The 27,927-nt window shown below is 41.1% G+C and overlaps 1 long non-coding RNA gene across 2 annotated transcripts; it reads right to left on the bottom strand.

Moving 5' to 3' along the window:
• Positions 1-26,381, bottom strand: LOC140707429 (uncharacterized). 2 transcript variants are annotated; one of them, XR_013545633.1, is made up of 3 exons: positions 11,398-26,381; positions 2,618-8,423; positions 1-1,952 (listed from the first exon to the last, which is right to left on the bottom strand). It is a non-coding gene; the product is annotated as an uncharacterized LOC140707429 (long non-coding RNA). The 2 variants fall into 2 exon arrangements; XR_013545632.1 differs by having other exon boundaries at positions 1-8,423.
• Between the last annotated feature and the right edge of the window lie 1,546 nt (positions 26,382-27,927).

The raw sequence follows: 27,927 nt of genomic DNA, 5'->3' as shown, positions 1-27,927 counted from the left end.
TTTCTTTTTCTTTTTCTTTTTCTGTGAGGTCCTGACTGTCATCAACTCCTGTCAGTTTTTCCTTCTGACACCCCTAAAGTCTCATCTGCTCGCTCCCCCCTCCCCTTTTTACTATAGCCCATGCTCTGACCCTCTCTTATTTATCCCTTTTTGCCTTCCTTGTATCTTACGTTCTCATAAAATATCTTCAGGCTATGTGGTTTTTATTTAATCACATTTCTTCACTACTTTATACATCATCAAATCATTCATTCTGTGTTGAAGTCAGAACATTTTGCTTTGGGATTCAACCTCTTAGCCTTCCTCACTCTTTTTCCTGGCAAAATTTAGAGGCACAGAAAGTCGAAGACTCTTGCAAGCCAGTGTTGTACAGTGTTTATAGCATCAGACTAGGTTTGCAGGAGGTCCAGGTTCGATAACTACATCACTCTGATCATCTTGGGCTTGTCATTTGTCATCTTGACCTCCACACACAGTGTTGTATAGATAAATATAAAGGAAGAGGGGGACCATGCATACCACTTTGAGCTTCTTGAAAGAAAGGGGATATGCAATAAACAAGTAGGCACAGGTTTTGGAAAAGAAAAGTCATTGATTGGGTGGTGGGGAGAGAGAGAGGATAGATAGAGCACAGAAATGAAAGGCCATTGAGTGTCTCTGCATTGGGGAAGGAATAAGTATACTTATTTTGTATATAGTAATGTCTGAAGAACACACTTGGCAGATAAGCTGGGCATGCAATTTTCCATGTAATATAATTATTTTTCCTCAGGGTAGGATGAAGGTAATGCAAATCAACTCTCTATATCTATAGACTTCCAAGGCAGTGTGCTGGTGGGGCACAGCAGTCATCTAAGGAGGAGGCAAAACTATTTGTTTCTCATCTGTGTCCCCTTTCTATTTCCCCCCATGCCCCATTCTATTTTAATCTTAATCTGCACTTTTAAAAGAAATGATCAGTGTCACATTATTCACCTTTGTATTTTAATAAATGCCTAAATGTGTGTTTTCTCTCAAAGTAGTAATTTGTATCCTGATATACTTAAACTGCCAAGAACTGAGTCGCAACATTTAGAGAAATGGAAAATGAGGTGCATAGCTCAATTCTGATCTGCACAGTAATCTAAGAGAAGGATTAGTATATATTTCAGGTTCTTAAGATGTCATTGGGCCACCATTTCTATCAGTGCTATGAAAATGTGGGGTAGACATTTTGTAAGAAGCTGAATGACAATTACATGATATAAGGATAGCAATCCTATCCATCCTTGTCTGGATGCAAGTCACATTCAACACACTGACATGGTTAATGTGGGGGACTGAAATCTTGAGTATAGTGTAGCAGATGGCTAGTTTTCTCTATTCAGATAGCCTCTCATTTTCTTTAGGGCCATCATATTCATCTGAAAATGGCAATGAGTTTATTTAACACTCTTAAGAGTGTCAACCTACTAGTTTACTGGGGGAAGGCAACAGAGATGATTGATAGAGCTTTTATTTGGATGGGGGTGCAGAAGTACACTGCAAATCTGATCAGATTTTTCCCCTGATTTGAGAAGAATGAGAGTTTCAGCAAGATCCAAGTTTGCCCAAACATCCCCAAATCTGGCACAGAGCAAGAGCAGAATATTTGCTACATCTGTGCCAATTTGGTGCTGTTCCAAGATCCAATTTCTAAGTTATGTTTTGTTATTGTTTTTTTGTTTGGGACATTCCTAATTTTTGAGTTGGCTTATAGAATGCTGAATTGAGCTATTACACACTATCTATTGCTGCATACCTTTGCATCAATAATACAGTTTGAGGAGCTTTCACACACAACTAAAATGAGATGTATTCTCGTTCCAGCTGCAGAATTCAAGAGGCAGTTTTCAGTAAGTGTTCTGAATTCTCATGCACTGGATTTTGGCTTCCATTTTACTGGGCAATATGCTTTCTTCATAAAGAGGTCACTGAAAATATAGGAACACACATATTAAAAAAACCCTCTTCAAACATATATGGAGAAAAAATGGAAAAGAAATTCATATTATCTGGAATGTCTTGCAAGTTCATCCAAAGGTGTCCCTATATCTTTCAGTTTCTTTTAATCTGCAGGAAACTGGGAGGCACACATACTTTTTTTAATTATACAGAAGTAAATGCAGATGTCTAAACACATGACAAAATTTACTTCAAAAACACACGCACTGTGCAGAAACGTCTATGTGGAAAGAGGGGGAAAGGCAATATAGAATGTGGCTGGGAGAAGAATGTCAATGTGATTATGAGAAATGAAGTTAAAATGGAAGTGATAAATTATTATATTCTTCATAGGCAGTTGCAATGTATATGATGGAAATTTCATATGATCAGATTTAGAGGCTTAGGGTGATACATAAGAAACTCTGATCCTATATTTTGTTAATGGGAGCTGGCCCAGACCATAGCATCAGCTTTCTGTTCCAGAAAAGGAAGAATCCTTGATATATCACAAAGCAATTTTTCAGAACTGGGAGAGGGGTCATATTACTATCCATTCCAGGCCCCATGCTACAAAAGTAAAGAAGTTGAAAGAGAATTTGACTCTACAGGCTTCTCTTTCATGAGAGGGAATTTCTAAATTTGATATTCTTACCATCCTGGAAAATGGACTCTTCCCAATATCCCCAGGCAGAGACACAACAGGTGCATCTACAGTGCTGATGTTGCCATCATTGTCCAGTGTTCACAAATTGCAGCACATTGTTCAGATCTGCTTCCAATCACCAAGTGTGAGATAGTGTCCTATGATATATATCCAAAGTCTTCCCTGTTATGGAATCCTGGGCACACCGCATACCTTGAAGATCTTGTGAATCAAACAAATGTGTCAGTGCTGGCTTTTTATTGTGTTCTTTCTGTCAGATTTGTAGCCATCACTTCACCATCATGCAGTTCTTCATGGCATAAATTGCCTTGCTGGTTGACTTTCATCCAAAAAGCAAAGTTATTTCACAGAAACACAAAGATTTCCTTGGAAATGGAGTTCAAAGGACTTCACTGCTCTTGCAAAAAAAAAAAAAAAAACGAGCTCTACTTTCACACACATTGATTCACATATGTCATCAAAGGAAACTTTGTGAAGGAAAGAAGTTTCTATTGATTAATGTTTACATAATGCCAAGCAAAGCTAGACATTAGGCAGCTTGGCAAATTCTTCACCCATGTGCTTACGCTCTATGGGGGCGGGGGGACACATAGAAAAGGGAAAGTTGTGGCCGAAAGGGCGTAGTATTACTATAAAAATTGGAGCCAAGCAAAGACAGAGTTTGGTCTGGGAAAACTTATGCAGATGGTCTTGGCCTTCCTTTGTAGAACAGTGCTTAAGGGAAAGTGTTCCAGAGGTTTTCTTTCAGCCACAGAATACCTTCAAAGTTCTGTGCCTGAGCAATAAGACTCAGAAATGAAGTCCATCTTTCTCTCTAAATGACAAATCATGAATATGCAGTGCAGTTGTGAGATTGTATCTAGCTGCTGAGCTCTGGAGCTTGGCACCTTTATAGGCATTCAGTATAAAGAATAGCCTCGTGTAGAAGATATGTTACATGCAGCAAATGCATAAAAGAGGGTTGGAATCACAACTACTGGCCATGCCCCAACGTCTAGGTGTTTGTTCAGCTTTTTACACTGCGCATAACTGAATTCAGTCTCTTTCAGTTACAGATTTTGTTCAGAAGATTGAGAAAATCTTTGAGGTTATGGGCTGGTGCCTTTGAGCATGATCCTCTTTTATTGCATGTGGCACATATAAGCTCGAGAACTAGCGCAGGAGCCAGGATTGATAATGATCAAGTTTGAAGAGTGTTTTTTGTGTGTGTTTTTAAAGAAAGGAATATGAAAGAAAGCAAAAGTAATATATTCACAGGGCTTTTAATCATAGGTCTTAAAAGTGTGGCTTTGAATCCATGTTTCTTATATCAAGTTTCTGGTGTTGAAATAGTTTGCCAATGCAGTGGTGCCTCGCTAGACAGTTACCCCGCATGATAGTTTTTTTTGCTAGACATTGACTTTTTGTGATCGCTATAGCGATCGCAAAACAGTGATTCCTATGGGAGAATTTCACTGGACAATGTTTGGTGCCTGCTTCGCAAACCGATTTTTGCTAGACAATGATTTTAACAGCTTCCTCCACGCTTGCAAAACAGGTGTTTTTGGGACCTAAGCTTCACAATACAGTGATTTAAACAGCTGATCGGCGGTTCACAAAGTGGCTTTCCTATGGCCGATCTTCGCTAGACAGCGACGATTCTTCCCCATTGGAACACATTAAACAGGTTTCAATGCATTCCAATGGGGAAATGCTTTTCGCTAGATAATGATTTCGCTAAACAGTGATTTCAATGGAACAGATTATCATTGTCTAGCGAGGCACCACTGTACTTATTTCAGACAGGCTCTTTATGTCTCAGAACTACATCTACAAGATGACTGTCAATATGCTAGCAATAGCTGTACTAGCTGAAATGGGCAGTGCAAATGGATGGATGGTTTCATTTTTGTAAGTTTTAATCAAAACAACCCATTTGTAAAGTTCTTCAAAAATCTGAGAAAGAATTTCAGATTTTTCTTCAAAAAAAGAGAGAGGAAAAGCAAAAACTCTATATACATACATTTCAAATGCAATAAAATAAATCTATGAAACTGTGTGTTCAAGAGGGAAATGCAAACATGTGCCATACCATTGACCCATATGTGCCAGGATTATAAACTAGGATATTTTTGTTTTTGAAAGAAGCACACTTTGTGCAGATTTTGAGCCAACTGCAAAAAGAAGGAACAGGAGACAAATTGTCACTACTCATAATCTTTCACCCTTACATAGCAAGACACAGCATGGGCATTATAGTTAGAATATAGGTTTCGGGGGCTTTGTGGAAAAAAAATATAAACTCCACTTACGGGTTATGCCCAACATGCATAGGCAGGCGAGGTCAGCAAGAGGGAGGTTGGAAATGATTATGTTGCCTAGCTGTGCCTTGAGTGCTGTCGTTTAAGGCACTTGGGGGAGGGGGCTTGTAAAAGGCTTGGTTTTCTAGTCTATGGGAAACAACAGTACTTATAGAAAATAGTCTTGCCCTCATATCTCATATGGAATGAACAATTTAAAGATCTGGTGCAAAATCCCTGTTCCACCACTGATTTCTCATAACCTCATTAGATAACGATCATTCCAGGTTAGAGGTTAAGAAATGAAGATTGTGCTGAGGATGTTTATGTGGAAACAATAAAGGATGAATGATCCAACCATTGCCCTTGATGGTCTATGCTAAACAAGGCATTAATGTTCAACTGCAATATTCATTTCAAGTCACTCTAGCCAAAAAAAGCAGGGAGAAACTTGGATGAGACAGACAAGTTGGGAATGTAGAGTCATTTCCTTGACTTCTGAGAGTTGATGAAAGAACATCAGGCACTGATCCTTCAAATTACAGAACAAATTTTAAAAGGATCGGTGCTGCCGGTGTTTCATTTGGAATCCTTTCATTCGGAACCCAGCTGTTTTGTTGGATTACTGCCCTTTGGAAATATCCATCAACATTCCCCTGCTTCCTCTTGAAACCTTTCTGGAGATGCCCAGTTCCAAACCTACTAGCCCCTGCAATTAAATTCCTCTGACTTAAAACGGTATTTCATTTCAGCAAGATAGATGATCATTCCAAACTTATCCATCTGCTTTTGCTAGCTCCCTGGCCCTCCCTGCAAAACAACTAGATGTGTCTTCCTGGGTGAAAGGGCTTCCCCACTTTCCATCAGGCAACTTTCGGGGAATCCAGCCTTGTTCTCAGTGGCAAAACAGGAATTGTGGTTTAGTTTTTGTTTTGTTTGTAGAATTAGTTAGGAAATGTGGATTGATTGTGTTCATGCTGTTTGAAATGTAAAATTTAGATACTTAACTAGGCACTTCTTGAATACAAGCAGAACTCATTGTTGCTTAAGAAGAGCAGATGGATAATCCAGACCCAAATCCAGCACTGTGAAGTAAAGCACCAGCTCATTTGAGCAACTACAGAGAAGCATGAGGACTGGGTTGCTAGAGGGGAGGCAGGTCTTTCTTGTCCTCATCCCTTACCCCCCCCCATCTGCTCCTCTCATCCAAGCTAGTTGATGGCTACAATTTGGATTTTTTCAAGGACTTTTTACAGTAATTATCAATTTGCTGATTCTAATGATTGAAACTTTTGGGACAACGAATAAGTATTTCCAACCAATCTTGTCATATTAGTATGAAAGACAAATCAGTGTGCTTCTGGTCTGTGCCATCTTTGCTTGTGTTCAACCCTTTCCTCTTTTCTGCACTAATGCACAATTTAAAACAAAAACCTCATTTACATAGGTTTCTTAAAATATATTTCCTCTTCATAGGCATTTCAAATGTATAGGATTTTCAGCTGTGAACTAGTCAGAAGATTTAAGAAATATGAATTCCAGGAGATTTCCAAATTCCAATTTGCAATAGCTTGGTAGGAGGGGAAATGGTTATTTTATTTCAGAATGTGTTGCCTTTATTCCTCTAGCACCCCTACTTCATTGTTCTTGCACTGCCTCAAATCCAGGATGAGAGAAGAGGGCATGGTTGGCTAGGCTTCCTGCTAGATCCTACTCACAAAGGAAGACATTTTCTCACTACCAATATAACATACAAAGGAGACTTATGAATGTCAGGGCCCTGTGTCTCAAAAGCCACTAGTTTGTCTGGAGACATTACATCCGGTTTTTCTGATGAGGACATTTGTGACATTCTGCAGAATATGTTCTATTAGTAGAAGCCAAACAAACACTGAGAAATTCATATATGCACAACTGGCATTTGTGTGATGAATGACTCTAGCCCAGGGCTTTCAACATGGTGCACAAACTTTTTGGCCGTAGAGTTCACATACCATGGTGGACAGCAGAGTGTTGGGCATGATAAATGTGCCACTGCCATCACCACCCTGCTACGGTGGTTGCTGCCTCAGAAGGGCCCAATCAGTCGGGAGAGGTGATGTTACAGTTCATAGGAAGTACTAGTGTCCCCACTTGCCACTAGAGCAGCAGTGGGCATACACACACCTTCTGTGCATAAAAACAGCTGTTTCAATAACAGAGAAGGAGGAAAGAATGGCAATCATGGTAACATCACTGGCATTGGCAGCCCTGCGCACTACGAGAACAGCCTGATGAGAAGGAGTAAGTAGCAGACATACCGTACATCTCCTGTAGCTTCCAGAAACTGACTGTGCAGCAAGTCAGCTATTTCAATAATGGCAAGCACCAGGAGGTTCTATACACAGCCACCTTCTGGTATATGGCCACCATCTTCTCCTTTTCTTGTTTCGGCTGCACTGCTAACATTCAGTCTTCATTTTCCTTCCTGCCACTTCTTCTTCAACTTTGTCCTTGGATAGAGGTACTGCCATTGCCACCCCTGCTACCAGCTCCTATAGGAGCAGCAGGCAGGAGGCCAGCTGTGTGTTTCTCTGCGGCTACATGCAGTGGTGAGGCCGCAATGGAGGACCCCTCCCTTCCTATAAGGTGGGTAGACACTCCTTCATTCCCCACCTCACGCAGTAAGGACACTTGTGCTGGCATTGTGTGTCCACACTTTTTAATTACTTGTTTTTTAAAAAATATTTACCTCCCACCTTTCTCCTTAAAAACAACTCACCTTTTACACACTTCCTTCCTTCTGTGCTGCACATCTTGGCACAGATGGAGAGGCAAATTTAAATTCTGCCTCCTCCCCCCCTCGACTGCTGATAATGAGGAGGGGGGGTTATCCTGAGGAGATGCTAATGCATATGTTCTCACTGCTCTCAGGACCGACTTTCACTCTCAACCTTCTGTAAATCTCAACATTATTTTGTGTGCTACTGCCCTCATGATTAGAATTGGAGGAAGGCTGTGGGTTCTTCACCTCCAAAGCCAATCCAAAAATGCCTCAAGAAAAATTTCTTGCGGATGTCAGTGTTGCATTGTAACTACTATATAGCAATTTCCTTGGCAGAACCTAACTTCCATGGCTCTTAGTTTTTTCCTCCAATGATTATTATCTGCCTAATCACAAAATGCAAAGCACTGATTTATAAATAAGGGCATGGTGGATACTGAAGCTGCACGGCTTTCCAAAGGTTAATAAATGACTAACAGATGTGGCATCCATATTTAACAGCATGCTATTGCTCTTACAATTTGATGGAACATTGTAAAGAATGTTATGGATGTGAGGAACATATGCTTATAGTCACGTGACTAGTAGTGAAAAGCATTGCTTATCTAATTCATGATATAAGTAAAGCTGCTGCTGAGCTTTGCAGTTTCTTGACTCGGAATGCATACCTGAGTCATTTGTAAGTCTTAACTTGAAGATGAGGCGTGCATTTCGAAACCCCACCTCCAACCAGTTCTTCTGCAGTTTAGATCTATAGGTATTTGGGGAAAAAATAATAATAAATTATCCAATCCGCATCTCTGATGGAAATGAAACCATTGGGTTTTTTTTCCTACTCTGATATTTTTCAGTTTGCCGTCATTTCCCCCTGCATTTTTCCTGTACATCAGATGGCAGTGTATCATTTCTGGAAAGTTCCCACAAGATTTGTAGTATTCCTCTAGGTGTTTCTCTGTTTTGTTTTGTTTTGTTTTGTTTTTTTGCCAGTCAAAACTGATAGCAGAATAACAGCCATCTCATAAGAATGTCAGCAAAAGCCAAAGGTGCATGGCAAAATGTCATTATTTATACACACCAGCAATGTATGTAGCTGCTTTACATGGTTCCCCTCTCCATTGCAAATCTAACACACTAACCATTACACTGTACTGTTTCTCTCAGAGGAGTGGTCACTGTATAAATGAGTCTAAGGTGAAAATATATTGGTGGAAAAATAATGCAAGTTTGCATAATATGAACAGTCTCAATTAATTAGCATATTATGCAGAGTTATACAATATCAAATTATACTGCCTGATTTGCATAACATGGAAATTAACTGCCTGGATTTGGAGAACTGGAATAAGGCAACCAGTGCGTGGAGTTTCTCATCCTGGATTTTAAAATTACACAAATTAGTCATAGGAAGCATTTCTGGCTCAAAATAAATTTGAATACCATTTATTTTTATCGTATTTTATTTTATTTTAAACTGGAGTTATACAATAGGGAATCTGGCTTCTCCAATTTCAAAACTGGCAAAGGCCTGGACATTGTATTCTTCCGCTTGTTTTCCATGTCTGTGGCTGTCCTCACATAATCCATATCATAAATAAATTATTCAACCAAAAACAAACAAACAAAGCCCGTCTAATGGGTAATTCCTATGCAACCACTTATTTATCATAGTAGCAGACTGAACTCTCGTTCTGGCAGCTCACCATGACAGAATAATTCCTCAACAGTGAATTGTTAGGAACAGGAAGGAGTGGAGTTCCAAAATGCAATCAACCAGATTTCTAGTGGTAACTAACAATTTACCTCTGCTAACCAGCAAGGACAGCTTCCTGTGACTGCCCTGAAGCAGGAACAACACTGCTTTCAAAGCTCCTGGCATCACACGGAGAAACATAGTGCTTCTTTTTAAATGCCATAATGCTGGATGGGTATAGCTTCATTTACATGGGTTCAAAGGGGGTAGGGTTGCCAGGTCACCAGTATCCCATCAAGGATGCTGAAATGTCAAGACTTGAAACCAGGGGTGGGTCCTTGTGATGTCATAATGACAGGACAGGCAAACATTTGGAGGGGTGGCAGTTCCTGTAACTTCAACAGTTGCTCAGAAGAAGCAATTTCAGCAGGAACAGTTTTTAATACAAGCCATACCTACTATGTTTTTATCCTCCATATAACTGCTAAAAGGATGGGGGGGGCGTGTTTTTGTTTTGGTCATCCTAGTAAATGGGTACGTGGTGAATCCCATAAAGCAGGATCCCTGTATCTGCAGCGGATCTGTTCCATAACCTACCATACCAGAATCTACAGATAGTAATGAACCCTATATACAACTGTAGCATTCACCCTTATTATGTTAAGTAGTTATGAATATTTATATTTCAGGCTAATGTTGCTGAGAGGCGGAGCTGAGAGAAATGTAATAAAGAGGCAGAGAATGAGAGTCATATCAGCGTGGAGAGACAGAGTGTGGTATTTGGGAGATCTGAGTACTCTGTGTTTGGAGGGTCAGGCAAGGGGTACGAGGGTGAACACAACAACAACATACAAGTTGGTGGGACAAAGGCCACAAGGTCTACCCCTTTGTATGTTTTATGTAGGGCTGTGGTAATTCATGAATAACTGAAACCGCTAATACTGATCATGTGGATACAGGAATCATATTGTAAATGAGATCTTGCTAAACAGCTAATGTGGCACTTTAAAGCTGGGAAAGAGCTCATATTTTTCAGTAGTTAGAGAGGTGGTAAAATGAATCCTCATACCAGCTGCAAAATGCTGGAGATGCATGCTCAGGCTTTAAGCAAAGCGTGCTGCTTATATACCGCCCCATAGCGCTTCAAGCACTCTCTGAGTAGTTTACAAGTTCATTATGCAGGCTACACATTGCCCCCCCCCCCAGCAAGCTCATTTTACCGACCTCGGAAGGATAGAAGGCTGAGTCAATCTTGAGCCGGCTACCTGGGATTGAACCCCAGGTCATGAGCACAGTTTTATCTGCAGTACAGCAGTTTGACCACTGCGCCACGAGGCTCTTTCCGGCCATTTCTCACACAAAAACCAAACTTTCTCCTCCTCTCTGGTCACTCAACCTGAAATCTGAAATTCCCTAAGACCACTGCTGTCACCTTGAGAGCTGGGATTCCAGAAGGCAGGAGCAGTTAATAACTCCAAAACACACATACACATCTACTCCCCCATTAAATGCAACTAAGTCCCACACCACTAAGGTAACAAAAGAGCAGGTCTTGGATCTATCTTTTTGCTACAGTAATTGTGCTAGACACCACAAAAATGAAAGGAGAAGCACAAAATCAAGTTCTTTCTATTTTTCCACCAAAAAAGAAGAGTTATATTACTTTCCTCAGACCTGTTGTATTAAGTCTGCTTATGTGTCACAGCCACAGCAGAGGCCTAACCCTACCCTATGGTGCATTAGCAGAATGTGATGGGAGTAAGCTGTCTTGCACTGCCTTTCCCAATTAAATTAAATCAGCCAACTCTTATTTGGCCAGCAACTAATCTTATTATAGCACAGTCTCTGCCACATACTCCTAGGAATGTTGCTTTCAAGAGCTAAAAATCTGGATGAGAAAAGCCAGGCCTTTCTGACAGTGCAATAATTAAAACAAAGTCATCCACTTAGCTGAGATCAGAAAAAGCAGAGTTTGAAACTCTCCTAAGAGAAATAAATTGGGGGAAATTGCCTTTCAGTGGGGTATTGTACTAACCTTTATATACCCTTGTAATAGTGTGTCCCAGGGGAATTGTGGATTGAAGAATAGCCTTGTCCAGCTTTCCTTGCTGGCAACCTGAAGTGCGAAAGAGAATCAGCTGCCTCATTATAAACACCAGTGCTTCCCTGGCCTTGCAAGATATATGGAGGAGCACCTGGCTGAGACTCAAAACCTGCAGCAAAGTAATTGCTCGCCCTCAACATGCTGACTGCCTCTTAATTGCTTTGAGAAGGACCAAACTCTGCAGCTAGCAAAAGCAGCCCAGGATTCCTTTTCTAATCACTCCATGCCATAATTATGGGAAAGAATTCCAGTGCAGGGGAAGGGAAGGTATGCATCTTCCCAGTTTTCTACAATCTCCAGATTGCCCTTTGAAAAGCAATGTGGTTCTAAGGCAGCAAAATGAAAGTAACACCAAGTATTACTTCTTTGCTACTGTTACCTAACTGGAAGGAGATGCAAATCCATAATACTGAATAAGGGCTAAAGCTACTGTTAGTCAGAAAAAGGCAGCTGCTTCTTGTGGGGATGTCCAATTGTCCTATGTGACTCTGGCTCCCAACCTTGAGTCTCAAGATGTCCTTGGACAAAAACTCCTAGAAGCCTTCACCATTAGCTGTGCTGGCCAAGATTTCTGAGAGTTGTAGTCCAAGAACATCTGGGGACCCAAGGTTTGGAAGCACTGCTCTATGACTCTATACTTTCCAAGCAAGCCTGTTGCCCCAGGTACAGTGGAAGTTGCTGTCTGGCTGTCACCATATCGTTGTCTGCTTGGCTTGTGTACACTGAGAAGGAACTATCTTATTCTTTGATTTAGGTAGAATAGTCACTTTGGCTGACTATGACAGTGAATCATACAGAGATGCGGTGAGTAAACCCCTCAGTGGGTGAGTGATTAGGCTCTTTGAATACTTCAAATGGTTTGTTTTGCATGGCAGACGAGAAATTCCCACACAGCACATTGCAGACAATTGATCTATGCTCTGAAAGAGGCAGGCACTGGTTTAAATCTAGACTGTTACAAATAGCTGATGCCCCACTGTTTAGTCTGATTCCTCTTTATTACCATCATACTGTGATGTATCTGCTTTGATTTTGACTCTTTTGACTAGAATAACTGGGTGCATTTCAATCAAGCAAACTCCATGCCAGCTTTACCAAGGAAGCTTCAGATTGACTAGTTGCTTCCTGCAATACCCAGAGCAATTCCTGGTTAGGAAGAAACAAAGGGCAAATGCATGAAAGATGGAAGAGAAAGTGGAGTTCTGGAGACCCACCCCAAAATGACATCAATGCTGGTGTATCAAGCTTCTGTTTCTTAGACCTGTGGCTTTTGAAGAGATATAGCATATACTGTGTACCCATAGAAACCTAATTCACTTAAGTTGTCAAAAAGCAATGTTGTGGTATAGGAGGGAGCTTTCAGCAGGATCAAGTGGAAACCCAAATTGTTTGGTGAGAACAGAATGCTAACTCTTTGTGGGAGCACCTAAATCCAGAGCATCCTGGAAATGGGCATGGCTGGCTGGCCTTAATAAGTAGGAGCACTCAATCCCACAATATTTTGTTGCTCATTCAACTTATCATAACATTAATGAAGTTTTCACTGCACAAGTGATGTCTGAAAATGTACAGTGGTGTCTCAGTAGACGATGACAATCCGTTCCACTGAAATAGCTGTTTAGCGAAATCATTGTCTAGCAAAAAGCATTTCCCCATTGGAATGCATTGAAATCTGTTTAATGTGTTCCAACGAGGAAGAATCGTTGTTGTCTAGCGAAGATCGGCCATAGGAAAGCCGCTTTGTGAACCGCCGAACAGCTGTTTAAATCACTGTCTTGCGAAGCTTAGATCCCGAAAACACCTGTTTTGCGAGTATGGAGGGAGCTGTCAAAATCGTTGTCTAGCGAAAATCAGTTTGCAAAGCAGGGACCAAACATTGTCCAGCGAAATTCCCCCATAGGAATCATTGTCTTGCGAATCACTATAGCGATCGCAAAAAGTCAATGTCCAGTGAAAAAACGGTCATGCGGGGTAACTGTCCATGAGGCACCACTGTATACCCTTTTGGTGAGTTCTAGGGCAGAACAGTTAGCTTCCAGATGGTTCTTGTCCTCAGATCAGCATCCACATAAATGGTGACAAATACATTAACTCAGAGGTAGGTGGTCCAAAAGTAGTGAGTTACCACCAAAACTATAAGAGATAGTTTCACAGATCTTTCTAAATTCCACTCAAGGGTAATCATCTGGCAGTATATGTAACAAATGTAAAACTGAAGCTACATGTGACTTCACCCACTAGGCCAGAACCAACCAGTGACTATTTCAGAGAGAATGTTCTAATATAGTCTTCATGAGGAATCATATACCAGAATGAGAACTCTGATTTTAATTTCAGAAGTATGTATGCAGTTTCTTTGCTATGTAGGAATACTGCCATATCTTGTTATCAGATATCTAGAATTCCCTGTAATGAAGTTCATAAAGACAGAGCATCCTTCCCAGGTTAGGTAGTTCTGCTTGGTGATGACTCCTGAATGTCCTGGGCTTTCATATAACTTTCCACTGGACTGTTGTTTTTCAATGAAGATGATAGGAATTGAACCAGGGACTTTCCAAATGTGAAGGAGGTGCTCTTCCACCTAACTGTGGTAAACATAATGCAATATGTGATATGTTTTGAATACCACAGATTGCAAACAGACTGGAACATGTCATGATGAGAATGAGCGTGACAATGATCGTGGAGGAGCCTGGAGACCAAATCTCTTAAACAAAGGGGGAAAGAGCTGTGTAAACTCAGCCTCCAGCAAAGACCATGAAAAGACCATGTGGTTTCCTTTTTCAGCTCTTTGAAGGGATGTAACGTAGATGATGGAACAATTCTGTTTTCTTCTTTTGCTTTCGAGAGTGGGGCCTGAATCAGTAGATTCAGATTACAAGAAAGGATTTCAGATTCAGTATCAGGAAGAAAAAAAAAGAGTCTAAGGAGATCAGCCTCTGACAGAGGAACAGGGCGTCATAGAAGTTAATGGAGTCTTCTTGGCTAGAGGTCTTCAAGTAGTGACTGGATGGCCACCCACAGTGAGGCAACAGCAGAGGACTTCCAGCATCAGTAGATGAAGCACCTACCTCCAGCTTTTGTGCATGAAGCTAGCTCTTTCACCACATCTGAACCTTCATCTTCAGAAGTAATATGCATTTGGAGTCAGAAGTATTTGGATTTCATCAAATAATAAGAGTCATCAGAGGACAGAGGTTGAGCCACTAGACCAGAGAAACAGGAGGTAATGGGCAAATAGCAAGAGGTGGGAGGCACAAATGCCAGACCCACATCTCAAGAAAAAGTTCCAGGCTAGCCTGGAGATGTTTGGAAGGGTACAGAGAAAAGCCTCCTGCAAATGTAAAAATGCCAGGTTTACTCATCACCTAGAGGAGATTATAGCCTGAATGACCATCCATTCTCTCTGGTGGGAAACTCTGGTTTCTGTAGGTTTGTGGCAGAATTGACCCCCAATTCCCAACTGCCTTTCCAAGTAACCATTAGCCACAGGGTGGTGCTAGATTTGTATTGGGGTGTCAGGCAACTGGCAGGGCACAGATAGGATATTTTACAAGTGATATGTGGAGCAGCCAGGCTGTAAAATATGCTTATCACTCTCTGACAGGACTCTGGTGGGAAGTGGAAGCATCAGGCACAGGGCAGCATAGAAGGGCAGATTACAGGTGGAGCTTGTTGGATGTGACTGTGATGGAGGGCAGCCACGCAGTTCACAGCATTCAAGAAGTTCTAAGGCAGTGGTCCTCAACCTTGGGCCTCCAGATGTTCTTGGACGTCAACTCCCAGAAATCCTGGCCAGCAGAGGTGGTGGTGTAGGCTTCTGGGAGTTGTAGTCCAAGAACATCTGGAGGCCCAAGGTTGGGGACCACCGTTCTAAGGGACATGCTGAACCATGTGAGCCTGGCTAAAGAAAGGTAAAATCTGTCACAGACCGTGGGGCAAACATGGTGGCAGCACTGCAGGTTGGGAAGATGAAAAGGGTGCAGCAGATGGCCTATATTCTCTAACGAGTAGTCCAGGGTGCTTTGCAGGGTATGGAAGATACATACATAGCTACTATAATGGAGTGGGCCAGAAAGGTGGCCCTGCATTTTCACCACAGTGTCCAGGGCAATGAGGTGTTTCAGCAGAGGCAAGAAAAATGGGTATTTGCCATTGCACCACCTAATCCAGGATGTGGCAGCTTGACAGAACTCCACTTTCTACCTGCTTGAAAGAGTGCTGGAGCAGCAAAGACATGCATGGTTTGGCACTGGAGATCTCCATTGGTGTGGCTACCCCTCTGGGCAGAGAAGAGTGAGACATTATGAGTCAAGTGGTCAATGTCCTTCGAAGCTTTGAGAATGTGTGACGTAGGTCCTTAGTGGAAAGGCAGCCATCCTTAGACTGGTGACACCAATGTTCTAGGGCTTGTTTGGCATGATGCAGAGCATTGTGAGGGGGCAGCCTAGGTGAATGGGTGGGGGGATTCCATAGAGGAAGAACAACATTTTTTTTCCACCCTGAAGAGTTGGCCCTGGCCAGCAGGCCTCCAGACCTACCCTAGTTGCCCACCCTAGTTTAATTTCAAAACCCAAGTTGACAAACAACAACTATTAAATAAGATCACTTGGATCGGCTCACAATGGGGAGAATGGCTGTTTATTTCAACCTATGTCCTTGGCCAGTGCTTAGAGGAAATGACCTCCCAATGGCTCTCTTAGTGCTTTTCTTTGTGCAGAGGGAAAAAAAACATTGTTCCATGGCTCTGTACAGAGAGAAAGACAAACTGGGATATATCTGGGTGATATCAAAGGTGGTGATTCTTGGAATCCCTCTGACATCTTCTGTTCCTTTGGACCAGTGTGGTAGGCAGTCTGGACTCCAGCCCAGTTCTGTACCGCTAGATGTGTGACTGCTCCCCTGTAGGACAGCTCTAGGAGTTTACAGCTGCTCACCCAGCTTCCATGTTATTGTGATGCCTCACATACATAAAAGTCTATGCAAGAGGAAGACTAAGATTGTTGTTAGCTTACAAGATACACATAACAGTTGATGGCCAGGGGAAGGGGGACACAGCCTAAAGGCCACTTTTAGTCAGAAGAGACAATAATCTGCTAGATCAGAACAAAAAGAAGCCCTCCAGATGTTATTGGACTGCATCACTGATCAGCCCTAGGCAACATAGTTCGTGGTGAAGAATACCAGAAATTGCTATCCAACATCTGCCCTGGTAAAAAGGTGGTATAGAAATGACAATGGATACAAATCATTTCAAAGGGCTGTGCGTTTGCTCATCCCTCTGCTACATGGACAAATAATTTTGCCTGATAATAAGGCAGCTCCTGACAGTTTTCCTCCATCTTTTTTCTTCCAAAGTTCCCAGAGTTTGCTGCAGTTCAAGTCAGGTGGAGCGAAAGTATGCCCCTTGTCCTTTTCTAGCTCAAAATCACAATCAAAAGAGTATTCACATCAGCAAGGCATAGGAATTGTTGTCATCTTCCCCTATAACTCTTCCCCTCAGAGGTTTCTAAAATGGGGGAAATGTCATGAAATTCAACTTAACACCCACTTCATGTTTTACTTGCTTTTCTTGCAGCTGGTGTTGGGCATTGTAGCATGCCAGGGCTATAATTGCTGACTTGTACCCTCACTTCCACCCCTCATGGTGTAGGCTAGAAAAGTACAAAAAGGTCTGATGCATCTTTTTGCACAGATGTTTGCTTCATAGAGAACCTGCTATATAAAAGACACATATACAATTGTTTCTAATAGCAGACAAGTTGTTTGCCTAGAGGTGCTGCAAAAGTACAGAGACACTGAGTGTGCCCTATAAAGGGCCGAGAAACCGTGATAAATGTGCATCTAGCCCTTGCCATACATAGCCTACATGCTGCTCACACCCTCTCACAAATTCAAAACATATATGCATATGCATTAAAGTCCTGTATGTGTCTATAGTAATTTCCTCAGCTGTTTTCTAAAATATCTATATTTTTCTTTGGTTATAATGCTAGGAAGTTAGTTATAGATTCCTGTGGGGGTAATTTCCTTTTCCTGCTGCTGATGGTATTGAGTAAAGCTACAATCTCTTCTTGGAACAAAACCATGCACCAAAGCATGGAAACACATGCTGGTTATGTGGGGAACTGTTCTCCAGAAACACTGAAATGTAATGTTGAGGAAACAATATCAACACTGACTTTTGCTAAGTACTCCTCCTCGTCCTCCTCCTTCTTCTTCTTGTTCCTCTGCTTCTGCTTCTTGTTCTGCTTCTTGTTCTTCTTTTTGGTTGACATGGCTTTCTCCAGCTTTGAATCTGCAGCTTTGAAATCTCTGTTGGTGTCAGAAATGTTCTTCCATTCAGCAAATAAATGTTTGCCCCATATTTTGTCACACAGTTCATGAGGTCAGCTTTGTCTGTATTTTTTGCTCTGAGAATGCAGTTGTTTGGAAAATATATCATCTGACTCGTGCTTTCTAAAGATACAGCTGTTGCTCTGGGCAGTTGGAGGGGGGTCACACCATATTCATCTGTGGAAATTCCCAATCCAATGAAACATTCTCCATACAAATCCATTTCTGAGGATGATTGTCATTAAAGAGAATCAAATGCAGACAAAACCAACCATTTGATGTTTTTTAGGGAAAATAATCATAATTAGAGTGAATGAAATGCTGCAAAACCTGGATCCATTTCTACCACCTACAAAAACAGTTAATGTTGGATAAACATGTATGGATTTGACTATGAGTGTTGGACACTATGGCTGAGTAGACCTGGGTTAAAAACCCCATTCAGCCATGGAAAACTTTGGGTGAATTGGTTCAGGCACATCCTACTGCACAAGTAATTGTAAGGATCACATGCAGGGGACAGGAGTCACATATATCAGCTTGAGCTCATTGGAGGAAAGATAGATTATAAATGCACTTAATTAATGAATAAGGGTATACCATATTTGATGCCCCCATTTATAAGATGCTCCCCCACTTTTCTAACCCCCAAATTAAGAAAACTTAGGTTTGAGTATTCAGCTTCTGGACTCAGAACACTCAGACACTATGAATCCCTGTTACATCTGAGCATTGCCTACAGGCTGCACCTCCAAGGAGGTGTGTTTAACATCAGCTGTCAGTTCTGTAAGGCTTGTGATTGGAGGAAGCTAAGTCTCCTGACTATAGGAAGCTAAGCCTCATGACTGAAGGAAGCCTGTTTACAAAGGCAAGGTAGGGGTTGTTTTGTTCTCTCTGTGTTATCAGGTTTCTTCTGTGTATAAGATGCCCCTCAATTTTTAGTGTAATGATTTTAGGAAAAAGTACCATCTTATACATGGAAAAATATGGTAATAAATGTTTACTGGGCCCTCCATTGGTGCTAGAGTATCAGTGAATGAATTGAGTTAAACATGGAGACATTGTTCATTTTATGGAGTTATTGGTAACAGAGAGAGAATGGGTCAATTCCTAATTTTTCTGGGAAAATTTGGATTAATTTTTAAATGTCCAGTGGATAATGTAATTGATTACAGATTTCCCTGTCTAGTTACATTTGACTGAGAGACAGAAAAGGCTTCTATCTTTAGATGTATGCTTTGGGGGAAAATAGCCATCAGTTAACCTTGCTAGTAAGTACTGAGAGGAAAATCAGACGTGGAGGCATATTCACATGAACTCAATTGGCTTTGATGATAATGCTTGGTGATGATGTTTTGCTTACTTCAAAGTGTTCAAAATTGGTAACTCCATTGAACTGCTCAGTAATCAAGCAGTAAGTGAGAGTGTTTGGAGTTTTGTTTTCAATTTTTAAGTTTATTTTCTACAAAATAACAAAATGATTAGTGATGTCTTTCAAAAATGTGGTTGGTTTGGAAGAGATTTCAGGTTGTGTGAATTCCAGAAGACGTCTGGTGGCTGTAGTCCATGAATTTTAAAAATCTCATACCTAATAAACATTATGCAGTAAACAAGAAAGATAGAAAAGGATTATCATGGAGGGCTGCATATAAAAACAGAAGTGAAAGGCTAAATTGCTAAGTGCTATTTTACTCTCCATGATAGAGAAGGAAATGGAAATTTGGAAGAAGGGAGTGAGAACAACTTTCATCCTAAAATTATTAAAAATAATAATTGCATGCCATTGAATTGATTTCTACTTGTGACCCTTTCCGGGGTTTTCTAAGAATACTCAGAAGTTATTTGCCATTTCCTCCTCCTGTGGGTGTTGTTGCACTGTGTAGAATGCCCAAAGCTGCCTAGAATGTTTATTCTTCATGGTAGTAGACATCCTTCAGTCTCGAGGGACTATGGTAAGGTGCTCTGAATAGAGGTCTTGGAACAGCATCTAGAGTGGCTGAGAAGGCCAATTCGAGAGCGACAATCCCTTCCACACTGAAGACAAATACAATCTGTCCCCTGTCCAGCTCCCTGATTTTGCTGGTTTTGGGACTGCCTCTTTGCCTCAGCCTGCTGAGCAAGTGTCTCTTCAAACTGCATGAGGCCATGATGCACTGCCTGCCTCCAGGCTGAACAATCAGATGTCAAGGTTTCCCATCTGTTGAGGTCCATTCCTAAGGCCTTCAGATCCTGCTTGCAGATATCCTTCTATTACAGTTGTAGTCTCTCTTTGGGGCGCTTTCCTTTCACTAATTCTCCATACAGGAGATATTTTGGAATCCAATCCTCAGGCATTCTCACGACATGCCCGAGCCAATGGAGACATCACTGTTACAATAATATATACATGCTGAAAATTCCAGCAAGTTCTAGGACTACTCTATTTGGAAATTTATCTTGCCAGGTGATTAAAAAAAATGCATTGGGGACAACACATATGGAACACGTTCAGCTTCCTGTCCTGCCATGTACAAAGAGTCCAAGACTCACTGCAATACAGAAGTGTACTCAGGACACAGGCTCTATAGATCTGGATCTTGGTATGTATCATCAGCTTCTTATTAAGCCATACTCTGTGAGTCTGAAGAACATGGTAGCTGCTTTGCCAATGCATTTATCCAGCTCGACCTCTAGAGAGAGTGTGTGTGTCAAAGCTCATTGCGCCAAGGTACTCAAAGTCATGAACAACTTCCAATTCTTGTGTGAAGATAGTAATGCCCTGGCCCATGACTTCAGGCTGATTGTTAGTCCAAAGTCTTGGCAGGCCTTGCTAAAACGATTCATGAATTGTTGGAGGTCTTCAGCAGAGTGGGCAACAACAGCTGTGTCATCAGTGAAGAGGAAGTCCTGTATGCATTTCAGCTGGACTTTGGTCCTCGCTCTCAATCTAGAGAGATTAAGGAGCTTTCCATCTGATCTAGCCCAGAGGTAGACACCTTCTGCTGCAGTTCCAAAGGTGTGCTTCAGCATGACAGCAAAATAGATCCCAAACGGGGCCAGTGTGAGGACACAGCCATTTCACTCCGCTTCGGATGTCAAAGGGATCTGATGTTGAGCCATCAAAAACTACAGTGTCATTCATTTCCTCATGTAAGGATGTGTTGATGTTAAGCAGGTGAGGTGAACATGCAATCTTGGGAAGTATTTTAAAAAGACCATTCCTGCTAACCAAACCAAAGGCCTTTGTAAGACCTATGAAGGCCACAAAGAGTGGCTGTTGTTGTTCCCTACATTTCTCCTGCAACTGTCTGAGGGAAAATACCATGTCAGTAGTGGATCTATGAGCCAAAATCCACACTGTGATTCTGGATAGACTCTGTCTGAAAGCACCTGGAGTCTCTTCAGCGCAACACGAGCAAGCAGCTTCCCTACAACGCTGAGAAGAGATATGCCACAGTAGTTACTGCAGTTGCCCCTGTCTCCTTTGTTCTTGTGCAATGTGACAATGTTTGCATCCTTCATGTCCTGTGGTACCCCGCCTTCTCTCCAGCAAAGACAAAATATTTTATACAGCTCAGTGGTGATGATCTTTTTACAGCACTTCAGCACTTCAACAGGGATGTTATCCTTCCCAGATGCCTTCCCTTCCCAGAGGCAAGGGGATCCAAGGCCGCTTTTATTTCTGCTAAAGTTGGTTCACTGTCCAGCTCTTCCAAGACAGGCAGGCACTCAATGTTATTTAATGCTTCTTTGGTTACTACATTCTCTTTGGAATTTAGCTCAGAGTAGTGCTGCACCCAGCAGTCCATCTGCTGTGCTCAGTCCTGGATGATCACGCCTGTAGCAGACTTCAAGGGAGGAAATTTCTTCTGTATGGAACCTAAAGCCTGCTTGATAATATCATACATTCCCTTGATGTTACCTGTTTCCACTGCTATCTGTATCTGAGAGCAGAGCTGAAGCCAATAATTGTTGGAACATCTCCTGGCAGCCTGTTGGACTTAGCTATGAGCAGCTCAAAGAGCTTGCAAGTTGTACTCACTAGGACAGGCTTTGTATGCTACTAGATCTCTCCTCTTTTCCTCGATGGCTGGCATCAGCTCCTCCAAATGGGCTTCAAATCAGTCTGCCATCGTTTTGGTCTTCTTGCAAAATGTGGACAAGGTGGTGTTATAAACAACGTTCTTGAAATGTTCCCATCGTTCAGGTGCATTTTCATCAGCCGGGCCTGGAAGAGTTTCCTCAAGCACTTGGGCAAAGTCCTCCACTTTTCTTTGATTGTGAGTCTTGCTGATGTCAATACATGGTCTTCCTTTTTCGTGTGATACAATCTCTTTCTTCACAGTTTTACTCCCCTAAACACCAGGGAGTGATCAGTATCGCAGTCAGCACCCTGATAACTGTGTGATCGTAATACTAGAAAGGCTAGAGCATCTAATGAGGATCAAATCAAGCTGATGCCAATGCTTTGATCTTGGATGTCTCCAGGAAACTGTGTTGAAGCTTTGTGGTACATTGTGGTACATGAGATATTGAAATCCTGATCTCTAGCTTCACAACAGGGTACCCAACTCACTGAATTAAAGCCACTCAAAAAGTGCCCTAATCTTCCCTTCATTTAACAATTAGAAAGTTGAGTCCTGAACCATAAGAAATCTCTACTTCAAACAGTGCTGTGCTGATCAAAGTGAAGGGGCAAATCCAACTGGTCTGCATTCATTCCATCATATTCTGAAATCCATTTTTTTTTTGTCTAAGGTGATTAACTGCTTTCCCAAAGGGGTGTGTGTTGAGATTCTTACCCTTGCAGAAAATGTCAAATTTTGATATGCTTCATTATGCGGTGTCTAGAGACTAGTGTCTTCTCCCTAAAGGCTCAAAGTGCTAAAATGTTTCCTTCATTCACAGAGATCAAACTAATTTGTTTTTCTAAACTCACAGTCATATGGATGAATGCAGAAACAAATAGGTTTGTGGGGGAAATAAATGGTGCCACAAGCACATATTCGAATGAATTTTGTTAGGCTCATGAAAAATAGATTACATTATATGTTAGAAGAAGCATCAATTTCAAAGATTCAGAACTTCTGCCATTAAATACTGAAAGGAACTAGCAAAAACACAACCAGTTGAAGCAACATAGATTTATTCCACTAAGCAGAGAGAAATCCTTAATAAAGAAAGAACAATGAATTTCCATTTTAATTATTGAAGAGTGCTTTGTGTCTTCAAGTAAACTTCATCATATTTTATATACAATATCCTGGCATGTTGTTTTGAATTCTATTGTTTACAATTTCTTTTTCCAGATGTTATCCCTTCAACAGAATATCATGGTTTGGTAGTATTCAAAGCCAGTTTTTGAGGGGGAAAGTATCTCTCTTTTAAAAAAAATTAGTGTAGTCCTGTCCTCCTTAGGAATACACATATAAAGGGTCAGTAAAAGATGACATAGTTCTCCTGTGTGGGTCTCCATAATTTATTGAGGAACTGTTGGTATGAAAACCTTAGTGTGTCCTTTCTGTCTATACCTTGACCTTCAGGAACTATCATATATAAAGTTGAAGGCCACATCATTGGCTCATCTCTGTCCCATGCCAAGGTTCTCCTTAGAAGAAGTATCTATAGAATAAGATTGACTGTTTTGTCATCTTGTTCTGTGCTCTTGGCTGTCTGATATCACTGGAGGTTTGTAAAACTACCACATTATACACTAGGTCCTCATGCCATTGAGGTAACATCAGAAAAGGTGTTTTTAATTTTTTTTTCAGGCAATAACAAAAGATTGAAACTGCTTTGTATATCCCGCTTTTGCAAATGCCCAACCCTGAGATGAAATGACTTGTTCTTTGAAAATAAATAATGCATTTGTTAGTAAAAGTGAAGCACCCACCTTCACATCTAAATAGTAAATAACCAATATTTAATAAGAATAGTTTTGTGCTATCAAGTCAATTCCAACTTATGGCAGCCCTGCTCAGGATTTTCCAGGTACTCAAAAGTGGTTTGCTGGTCCTTTATTCTGAGGATGCTCTGGGACCATATAGCTTGCAAAAGGTCTCAGAGGTTGGTTCTTCTTCCAGGAAGCACAGCAGGGAGTAGAACATCAAACTTTGGCTCCACATGGAGAATGCTCCACCTCAATGAATGTTCTGGCCAGCAACTAATATTTACAGCAGCAATGATTAAAAAGAAAAAAGAAATAGGGGATTTGGATGTGCTTATAGGAAAATGGACTATATAAACTGTGGTGGGACTTATATATCATCTCAAGTTATCCTAACATGTAGATCCATGTCAAAATGAAAAGTCACACAACCTTACTAGAGATGGGCATGAATCACTGGTTCGGTGGTTCAGTGCAGTTCGTTTCCCAGATGAACAGCTGATCAGCAGTTCAGTGCCCCACCCCCACCAACTGAACACTATATAAAGTAACAGGAAACAATGTTCAACAATATTACATATCTCCCTTTTCGGAAATATGGAGAATGGCAAATTATCACTTCCTTCTTTACTCTAGATTGTAGAAATCCCTGTGAGCAATACTTTACACAAGACAAGGCAACCCTTCAAAACTAGTTCAGTGATTCTTTGCTTCTATTTAAGAGCAAGCAAACCTGACCAAAACTGAATGGAACTATTAACAGGGATCACTTCTCCCCCATTTGAGCCAGTAAGAAAAACTCCATTTCCTTCAACATTTCCAAGATAAAAATACCTTTTGGATGCTTGATATGCCCATTTTTATATCAGGGAAGGTCTTGCTGCCTTATGTGTTGCTGAAACTGGTTGCTTCTTGTGGAATGTGTTAATTTCCTCTATCCTGCAAATGGCCTTAGAAGCCAGGTATATTAATAAAATAAGTAAGAATTTTTTAAAATGGCTTACTAAAGTGCAATAGAAAGTTTGTAGCCCAATCCTGTGGATGTATCATCAGAAGTCCGCTGGCTCAAAAAACAAAAACAAAAAACAACAACATCAAAAACAAAACCACTGCCATCCTTCTTTGACACACAGGCATGTTGTATTAAAGAGACACAAGAAATGGGCTTGGGTTGCCTCCAAATGCAAGGGGTTGTTTATGTGTTTAAAAACATCCCTAAACACTCACATCAACCATTCACAGATTCATTTATAGAATTTGTAAATGGTTCCATATCCATTGTATAATAAATTAAAACCACCTTTTTTTAAAAAAAAACAATAAAAACAAATACACTAATAGAAGTACATTTTGTATTTCTTCTGTGCATTTTGGATCTCTCCCATACTCCTCCCACTAAAGAACAGATTTCCACTTTTGGTTAAAGTCTCTGACTTCAGAATTTTCCCTCTTTTTGCCACCGAATGGACGTTGTTTTCTAACCACCTCCTGACTTTCTTGATGGTTTGCGATTTCAGACACAATCATTGTCCGGGGCCTGTGTTAGCGATGGATGTAGTAGGACTTCATTGTGAGAGATCAGATTGCACCTCTGCAAACAATAGGAACCGGTGTTGTAATTGCAGACCAAACAGTAATTATATATGCTTTCCTGGAAAAGAAATCTAATTCAGTAAATTAACAAATGTTGAGGGAATGCTGAACAGTTTGCTGCCGAGACTACAACCGTGCCTTTCTTCTCCTCTGTTCCAGACACATGTTCCAATGTCTCTGCAGCATAACAGCCTCTTGTTTTTCCAAGTTCATTGGATCTGGCAGATAATGGAATTCCAAAGGAGGCTCTGATTTTCCTTTATACCCGTGACTAATGTCAAATCCGAGCTCTATCTAATAGAAATATTGAGTAACCTCATGCTAATCATGTTGGCGTGCCAGCTATGACTAACAGTAATGGCTCTGGTCAGTTCACTATCCCTGATCTATTTCCCCCTTCTCAAACATTTGTCTTTGGTGAAGAGCCACCCTAAGAAGTTGCCCACATCCCTTGGTAAGTTAAGGTTTAAAAACATTATTCATACTCTGTAATTTAAAAAGCCTTGACTCATGGTGACCAGAATTCAACCAGCCATCTCTGTGAAATGAATCAGCCTACTTCCCTGGGCCACTTTATCTACATTTACAGATTAATATATTGGTGTCTCAATATTTTAAAGGCTGCAATAATACTATAAGGTATTTTCTCATGAACTCCACAAGTTCATGGTATAATTTTAAATAATGTTCACAACAGCAGAAATGTAATCCACAGAATGGCAGTTATTTTAATGCAAGTTTTTCAAACTTGCAGATACCCTTGCAAACAAACTCACATCTATTACTGAAATCTTTCAACACTAAAATAAAAGAATTACGGCTGTGATCCAGGGTAATAACCTTTTGTATGAGAACTAAGTAGAGATGGAGACAAATTTAAAATGGCAATTTGTTTTGATCTGTTATTCATTAAGGTTAATGGATCAACAAATACGAATATACGAATATTTTTCGACGAATCAATCAGTCGATTCATCTGCACTTTAAACGGCTATAACACTGGCCCCTGCTGACCAAGAGCCACCAAATGTGCAGTGAAGCTTCCTCAGATGCTTTTCTACAACTTTCCTACAACTCCTGAAAGTTTGGTGAACACTGGATCACAGACCCCTGAGTTATATAGTCACAAAAAGGACCCCCAGGAAAGCTCGCCCCAGGTACTTAGAGACTCCAGAATCACAACAGAGCTTCCTGCCATCTTTGGTGAAGACTGGATATCGGACATCCAAGTTATTCACCCACAAATTGGGTCCCCCCAGGAGAGTTTAGCACACAGCACAGAAGCCCATTCTGCCTACTGGCCACTGATCAGCTGATCAAAAGCCGATAGGCAGCCACACACACATACAGCCAGCCACCCCAACAGCCTACCCCCACACCCCTCTCCTTTCTTTACCTTAGCCCCACCCCACTCCCACCGACATCCTCTTACCTTAATAGCTGCTGCCAAGGTCTCCATCAGGCCTTCGCAACCACGGTGTGTAAAAAGGGAGACTTGCTGTTCTTTTCACTGATGGTGGCTGTGTCTTCATTTAGGGTAGGGAAGCTGCAGCTGCCATCTTTTCAAAGGGCAGCCTGGATTCCCTTAGCCTGCCTTAAGGGGATCCAGGTTGCCCTTTGCAAAGATGACAGCTGCAGCTTCCCGACCCTATATAAAGCTGCAGCTGCCATCTTTGCAAAGGGCAGCCAGTCTCCATTTTTACATGTGTGGCTCTGAGGCCAGAAGACCTTGGAAGCAGCAATTAAGCTAAGGGGGTATCGGTGGGGTGGAGTGGGGCTTAAGGTAGGGAAAGGAAGGGGGTGGGTAGGCTGTGGTATTGGTTGGCTGCGTGGGGTGGTGGCTGCCTTTCTGCCACCTATTAGTTGATCAGTGGCTGGTAGGCAGAATGGTGTTTTTTTTTTAATATGAAGGAAAAATAAAAACGGGTAAATATTCATCCCTTCGTATTTGTGGGGGTCCCTAGTGGCCACATACGGATTGATGAATATTTAATAAATCGCCTATATTCACCGGAAAAACCAATCCATTTTTATATTCGTCCCCATCTCTAGAACTAAGCCATGTTTCAATATGTCCTGCAGAAATTAATGGGACTTATTACGTGAACTGGATCATGCCTTAATATATTTAAATTTACAAAAACGGTGTTTATTCCATAAATATATAGTGGTGGTAAATAACTTCATTGCTTGATGCAGTCCAGGTATGCACTAAACATGGAAGTAAAGACAGTGGAACTTTAATAGTTGAGTTGGAGATAGCCTGAGATATGTGTCTGTCTGAAAGCCATTATGGAACAAAAAAGTAATATAAATATAATAAGGACAACTAAAATAAAGTATGAGGGGAAGAAGTATAGTGATGCAGAAGGGGAGGAATTATCTCACCAAAAAAAAAAAACCCTTCATGATTTTAAAGATATTAAAAGTTAAACCAACACAATCCTAGAAGTGGCCCCAGAAGTAGGGAATAGTAAATGACTTATGAATATTATTTGCCTGAAAAACCCTGAAAAGGGTTACCATAGGTCAAAATTGACTTGATGGCACTTTTATTGTTGCTGTTGATGATGATAGTTTAATATTAATTAAATTAATGCCCATATCACTGGTGGCTTCTGTTTCAAAGACCCGTGCTCATCCATTAAACCACACACAAGTGGGAG

This window comes from Pogona vitticeps, chromosome 5 (assembly GCF_051106095.1).
Source record: "Pogona vitticeps strain Pit_001003342236 chromosome 5, PviZW2.1, whole genome shotgun sequence".
Taxonomy (NCBI): Eukaryota; Metazoa; Chordata; class Lepidosauria; order Squamata; family Agamidae; genus Pogona; species Pogona vitticeps.
Note: the sequence above shows the minus strand (reverse complement) of the source record. Positions and strands in the feature narration are given on the sequence as shown.